Source organism: Lolium perenne, chromosome 6 (assembly GCF_019359855.2).
Source record: "Lolium perenne isolate Kyuss_39 chromosome 6, Kyuss_2.0, whole genome shotgun sequence".
NCBI lineage: Eukaryota > Viridiplantae > Streptophyta > Magnoliopsida > Poales > Poaceae > Lolium > Lolium perenne.
The window spans coordinates 245731636-245737113 of NC_067249.2; positions in this window are offsets into that span (position 1 = coordinate 245731636).

Here is a 5478-nt window from a genome sequence, read left to right on the forward strand (position 1 = left end):
CGACAACATTATCATGTTCTTGGGCATCCCCTTCTTCATCGACAACATTATCATGTTCCTCTAGTGAAACTATATTTTTATTCCATCACATCTTATGTACTTTGCTTGGAGCGTCGGTTTGTTTTTGTTTTTGTTTTGTTTGAATAAAATGGATCCTATCATTCATTGTGTGGGAGAGAGACACGCTCCGCTGTTGGATATGGACAAATATGTCCTTAGGCTTTACTCATAATATTCATGGCGAAAGTTTCTTCTTCGTTAAATTGTTATATGGTTGGAATCGGGAAATGCCACATGTAGTAATTGGTAAAATGTCTTGGATAATGTGATACTTGGCAATTATTGTGCTCATGTTTAAGCTCTTGCATCATATACTTTGCACCTATTAATGAAGGAATACATAGACTTGCTAAAATTTGGTTTGCATAATTGGTCTCTCTAAGGTCTAGATAATTTCTAGTAAAGAGTTTGAACAACAAGGAAGATGGTGTAGAGTCTTATAATGTTTACAATATGTCTTTTATGTGAGTTTTGCTGCACCGCTTCATCCTTGTGTTTGTTTCAAATAGCCTTGCTAGCCTAAACCTTGTATCGAGAGGGAATACTTCTCATGCATCCAAAATCCTTGAGCCAACCACTATGCCATTTGTGTCCACCATACCTACCTACTACATGGTATTTCTCCGCCATTCCAAAGTAAATTGCTTGAAGTGCTACCTTTAAACAATTCAAAATTTATCACCTCTGATTTGTGTCAATGTTTTATAGCTCATGAGGAAGTATGTGGTGTTTATCTTTCAATCTTGTTGGGCAACTTTCACCAATGGACTAGTGGCTTCATCCGCTTATCCAATAATTTTGCAAAAAGAGCTAGCAATGGAATTCCCTGTCCCAAATTAATTAACAAAAAAATAGACACTCCTCCATGGTATGTGATTGTTGGACGGCACCCGAAGGATTCGGTTAGCCATGGCTTGAGAAAGCAAAGGTGGGGAGGAGTGTCATCATAATAAAACTAAAATAAAAAGGCACTCCTTCATGGTATGAGATTGTTGGCAGGCACCCGAAGGATTCGGTTAGCCATGGTTTGTGAAAGAAAGGTTGGAAGGAGTGCCACACAAAAATAAAAATAAAATGGGAGCCGCTCTTTGAAGGTTTGCCTGACAAGGGGGTTAGAGTACCCACTGCCATTCGTTGACAACAACAAACACCTCTCAAAACTTTACTTTTTATGCTATCTATATGTTTTCAAAACCAAAGCTCTAGCACAAATATAGAAATCAATGCTTCCCTCTGCGAAGGGCCTTTCTTTTACTTTTATGTTGAGTCAGTTCACCTATTTCTCTCCATCTCAAGAAGCAAACACTTGTGTGAACTGTGCATTGATTCCTACATACTTGCATATTGCACTTGTTATATTACTTTGCATTGACAACTATCCATGAGATATACATGTTACAAGTTGAAAGCAACCGCTGAAACTTAATCTTCCTTTGTGTTGCTTCAATACCTTTACTTTGAATTATTGCTTTATGAGTTAACTCTTATGCAAGACTTATTGATGCTTGTCTTGAAGTACTATTTATGAAAAGTCTTTGCTTTATGATTCAATTGTTTACTCATTGCATTACCATTGTTTTGATCGCTGCATTCATTACATATGCTTACAATAGTATGATCAAGGTTATGATGGCATGTCACTCCAGAAATTATCTTTGTTATCGTTTACCTGCTCGGGACGAGCTGAAACTAAGCTTGGGGATGCTGATACGTCTCCGACGTATCGATAATTTCTTATGTTCCATGCCACATTATTGATGATATCTACATGTTTTATGCATACTTTATGTCATATTTATGCATTTTCCGGCACTAACCTATTAACGAGATGCCGAAGAGCCAGTTGCTGTTTTCTGCTGTTTTTGGTTTCAGAAATCCTAGTAAGGAAATATTCTCGGAATTGGACGAAATCACCGCCCAGGGGCCTATTTTGACACGAAGCTTCCAGAAGACCGAAGGAGTCACGAAGTGGGGCCACGAGGTGGCCAGACGCTAGGGCGGCGCGGCCCAAGCCCTGGCCGCGCCGGCCTAGTGTGTGGGCCCCCTGTCAGGCCGCCCCCCTGACCTATCTCCTCCGCCTACTTATAGCCTTCGTCGCGAAACCCCCAGTACCGAGAGCCACGATACGGAAAACTTTCCAGAGACGCCGCCGCCGCCAATCCCATCTCGGGGGATTCAGGAGATAGCCTCCGGCACCCTGCTGGAGAGGGGAATCATCTCCCGGAGGACTCTTCACCGCCATGGTCGCCTCCGGAGTGATGAGTGAGTAGTTCACCCCTGGACTATGGGTCCATAGCAGTAGCTAGATGGTCGTCTTCTCCTAATTATGCTTCATTGTCGGATCTTGTGAGCTGCCTAACATGATCAAGATCATCTATCTGTAATGCTATATGTTGCGTTTGTTGGGATCCGATGGATAGAGAATACTATGTTATGTTGATTATCAATCTATTACCTATGTGTTGTTTATGATCTTGCATGCTCTCCGTTATTAGTAGAGGCTCTGGCCAAGTTTTTGCTAGTAACTCCAAGAGGGAGTATTTATGCTCGATAGTGGGTTCATGCCTCCATAAAATCTGGGACAGTGACAGAAAGTTCTAAGGTTGTGGATGTGCTGTTGCCACTAAGGATAAAACATCGATGCTATGTCCGAGGATGTAGTTGTTGATTACATTACGCACCATACTTAATGCAATTGTCTGTTGTTTTCAACTTAATACTGGAAGGGGTTCGGATGATAACCTGAAGGTGGACTTTTTAGGCATAGATGCATGCTGTATAGCGGTCTATGTACTTTGTCGTAATGCCCAATTAAATATCACAATACTCATCGTATCATGTATGTGCATGGTCATGCCCTCTTTATTTGTCAATTGCCCAACTGTAATTTGTTCACCCAACATGCTATTTATCTTATGGGAGAGACACCTCTAGTGAACTGTGGACCCCGGTCCATTCTTTTAATCGAATACAATCTACTGCAATACTTGTTCTACTGTTTTCTGCAAACAATCATCATCCACACTATACATCTAATCCTTTGTTACAGCAAGCCGGTGAGATTGACAACCTCACTGTTACGTTGGGACAAAGTACTTTGGTTGTGTTGTGCAGGTTCCACGTTGGCGCCAGAATCCCTGGTGTTGCACCGCACTACATCTCGTCGCCATCAACCTTCAACGTGCTTCTTGGCTCCTACTGGTTCGATAAACCTTGGTTTCTTACTGAGGGAAAACTTGCCGCTGTACGCATCACACCTTCCTCTTGGGGTTCCCAACGGTCGCGTGTTGTACGCGTATCAGTCTATCATGCACTCTAAGGTTATTTAAATATGAACATCGAATGTTGTGGAGCTTGTTAACTCCGGCATTGAGGTGCTCTTGTAGCCCTACACAATTAATGGTGTTTGATGTCTACTGGAGCTTCTATTCTTGTAGATAGTGTTGGGCCTCCAAGAGCAGAGGTTTGTAGAACAGCAGCAAGTTTCCCTTAAGTGGATCACCCAAGGTTTATCGATCTCAGGGAGGAAGAGGTCAAAGATATCCCTCTCATGCAACCCTGCAACCACAAAGCAAGAAGTCTCTTGTGTCCCCAACACACCTAATAGGTGCACTAGTTCGGCGAAGAGATAGTGAAATACAGGTGGTATGAATAAGTATGAGCAGTAGCAACAGCGCCAGAAAAGTGCTTTGCTATCCAGGACTGGCGTGCAGTGGATGGTGGTAATATTGCAGTAAGTAGAGATGCAGTAGAACAGTAAACAAACAGCGATAACAGTATTTAGGAACAAGGCCTAGGGATTATACTTTCACTAGTGGACACTCTCAACATTGATCACATAAATAAATAGATAGATGCTAGACTCTACACCCTCTTGTTGGATGATGAACACCACTAATTGCGTAGGATTACACGAACCCTCAATGCCGGAGTTAACAAGCTCCACAATATTCAATGTTCATATTTAAATAACCTTAGAGTGCAAGATAGATCAACATAACCAAATAGATCACATCAATACCATCATAGTAATAGTTAACTTCATAATCTACAAGAGATCACAATCATAGCATACGCCAAGTACTACACGATGCACACACTGTCCACATTACACCGTGCAGGAGGAATAGACTACTTTAATAACATCACTAGAGTAGCACATAGATGAATAGTGATACAAAACTCATATGAATCTCAATCATGTAAAGCAGCTCATGAGATCATTGTATTGAAGTACATAGGAGAGAGATTAACCACATAGCTACCGGTACAGCCCCGAGCCTCGATGGAGAACTACTCCCTCCTCATGGGAGACAGCAACGTTGATGAAGATGGCGGTGGTGTCGATGGAGAAGCCTTCCGGGGGCACTTCCCCATCCCGGCAGCGTGCCGGAACAGAGACTTATGTCCCCCGAATTGGAGTTTCGCGGTGGCGGTGGCTCTGGATGGTTTTCTCTGGTTTCGTCGAACTCGTCGAGGTTTTTAGGTCAGGGACGATTAAATAGGCGGAGAGGCGGAGTCGGAGGGGCCACGGGGTGCCCACATGATAGGGGGGCGCGCCCCCCCTGGGCCGCGCCGCCCTGTGGGGTGGGGCCCCCCTGGCTCCCCTCTGACTTTTCTCCGGTGCTCTGGAAGCTTCCTGGAATTATAAGATCTCCGGTGTTGATTTCGTCCGATTCCGAAAATATTTCCTTACTAGGATTTCTGAAACCAAAAACAGCAGAAACAAAGAACGGCCTTTCGGCATCTCGTCAATAGGTTAGTTCCGGAAAACGCATAAATATGACATAAAGTGTGCATAAAACATGTAGATATCATCAATAATGTGGCATGGAACATAAGAAATTATCGATACGTCGGACGTATCAGCATCCCCAAGTTTAGTTTCTGCTTGTCCCGAGCAGGTAAACGATAACAAAGATAATTTCTGGAGTGACATGCCATCATAATCTTGATCATACTATTGTAAGCACATGTAATGAATGCAGCGATCGAAACAATGGTAAATGACATGAGTAAACAATTGAATCATATAGCAAAGACTTTTCATGAATAGTACTTCAAGACAAGCATCAATAAGTCTTGCATAAGAGTTAACTCATAAAGCAATAATTCAAAGTAAAGGCATTGAAGCAACACAAAGGAAGATTAAGTTTCAGCGGTTGCTTTCAACTTGTAACATGTATATCTCATGGATATTGTCAATGTAGAGTAATATAGCAAGTGCAATATGCAAGTATGTAGGAATCAATGCATAGTTCACACAAGTGTTTGCTTCTTGAGATGGAGAGAAATAGGTGAACTGACTCAACATAAAAGTAAAAGAATGGCCCTTCGCAGAGGGAAGCATCGATTGCTATATTTGTGCTAGAGCTTTGATTTTGAAAACAAGAAACAATTTTGTCAACGGTAGTAATA